Consider the following 2,396-nt stretch of genomic DNA (forward strand, 5'->3'; position numbering starts at 1 on the left):
GTGGAGTGGGTAAAGATAATAGAGTGGTTTCAGTGGGGTGCAACTGGTAGCCAAGAGAGTTCATTATTGTGTAATCGGTCCAAGAAAGTGTTCTGCGGGTCTCATGTTGTTTTTATTTAAGAGTCCTGAAAGGAGCTCACAAAATGGCCGAAATCAACATTCCACCAAAATGTAATCTTTTGGTTTGTATAGTTTAAAAGGTTTAATAGTTATCAAAACCAAAAGTCATAGCAACGCGAATTAGACCTCTCTGAATGTTGTAAAGTTGGATTGGTGTGAATAGCTTAAATGGAGGAGTAGTGCTGGGAATAATTGGAATAATAATTAGAAAAAGAAGTTCCAGAAGAAACTGTGTGGGCATGCTACACAGTTTTAAAGTCTTATGGATACAGTTAAAGATGTTTTGTTGGTTGGACGGATGGATGGGTGAATTGATAGATAAATAGATAAGATGAGAAGGTTAGATAGATAGATAGATAGATAGATAGATAGATAGATAGATATGTACTGTAGATGAGAAAGTTAGAAAGATAGATAGATAGATAGATAGATAGATAGATAGATAGATAGATAGATAGATAGATAGATAGATAGATAGATAGATAGATAGTTGGCAGTGGATACAGTTTAAAGTTGGATTGGACTGTCAAGCTTAAAAGATGAAAGAGGAGTAGCGTTTTGAGTATGACCATAGCAACAGTATGCTCCTCATTGGAACAACTGATAAGTTATGATAAGTTATGATAAGTTACTTAAAAAGGTTTAAAGTTTAAAAGTGTAAATAGTGTAAAAAAAAATCTGAATAAAAGTTATTTAAGTGTAGTCAGTCTACACATTTTAAAGTTAAATTGATGAAAAGGGAGATACATTTTGAAATTTCCCCATTCAGAGCAAATGGCTATTGGAATTGATAGGATTTCAGGCAAATTCGAGTACAGCTCCAAAAATATAAATGGTATGAAAAGGTTTTTTCAAGAAAGTCAAGCTAGACAAGACTAGGCATTTAAAAGTAGATTTGAAGTTAGTAGGTTAAGCAGTTTAGGCTGTGCACGCAGCGGTATAGGCATGAATAGGAGTTCACGCAATTTCAAGTAAAGCTGAAAATGGTATGAAAAAGAGAGAAGGTTATAGGATAGATAAGACATACCTACATACAGACAGACAGACAGATATAGAGAGGATAGAGAGATGAGAGTCGGTAAGTATAGATAAACATTTTGAGGTTAGCATTTGGTTGGTTAACCAAATGCGAGTTTTTGGATATACAAAAAGCTTAGTCGTTTAAAAGGTTTAATAGGTATCAGAAAGCTTTTATCAGGGTTGACAATATGTTCTGGGTAGTTGAAAGAAAGTGAGAGTCTTATTATGGCATGTTAAAGATGGTTTGGATGGTTGGTTGGATGGATGGATTGATGGATGGTTGGTTGGTTGGTTGGTGTGTTAGTTGGTTGGATGGATGGCAGAGAGAGAGGAATGGTTGAGAGTGGTTTCAGAGGGGTAGAACTGGTATCCAAGAGAGTGCATTGTTGTGTAATGTATTATGCAGGTCTCCTGTTGTTTTTACATTTTACAGTTGGATTGTATGAATAGCTTAAAAGTTGTAAGAGCAGCAGTGGTCCAAAAATTTGGTTTCCATAGACCTCCATGTTAACAAGTGCACTTTCAAGTTTGTATAGTTTAAAAAGTTGAAGCAAGCCCACCTAATAATAATAATAGTAAATATATTGAAGAACAATAGTTGAACTTGCTGAAGCAAGCTCACTAATAATAATAATAATAATAATAAGTATAAGGAATTTCAAGAGTTGGACTTGAAGCACCTAAAATAGATGTAGTATCCGGTCCGGAAAGCAGAGGCTATGTCAGCCTATGCCTGCTTCATGTCTCTCCACTTCCTTGCTCTCACAGAGACATGGATTACACCGGATAACACAGCTATTCCAGCAGCCCTCTCTGATGCCTACTCCTTTTCTCATTCCCCTAGACTCTCTGGTCGAGGAGGAGGAACAGGACTCCTCATCTCGCCTAAGTGGTCACATAATGTCCTTCCCCTGTCAAACCTGTCCATATTCTCCTTTGAATTGCATGCTGTTTCTATCACCTCCCCTGTCAAACTTCACATTGTTGTTATCTATCGTCCTCCAGGTCAGCTTGGCCACTTTTTCGATGAGATGGATGTCCTTCTCAGCTCCTTCCCTGAGGACGGAACACCGCTCACACTACTGGGTGACTTCAACATCCAGTCGGAGAAGCTTCACTCGTCTGGAGCATTTGACCTTCTCTCCTCCTTCGGCCTTACCCTGTCCCACTCTCCTCCCACTCATAAGGTGGGCAAGCAGCTTGACCTTGTCTTCACAAGATCCTCCCATACCTCAAACCTCAGTGTTACCCCTCTT

Source organism: Argentina silus (assembly GCF_951799395.1).
Source record: "Argentina silus genome assembly, chromosome: X".
In the NCBI taxonomy this organism is placed as follows: domain Eukaryota; kingdom Metazoa; phylum Chordata; class Actinopteri; order Argentiniformes; family Argentinidae; genus Argentina; species Argentina silus.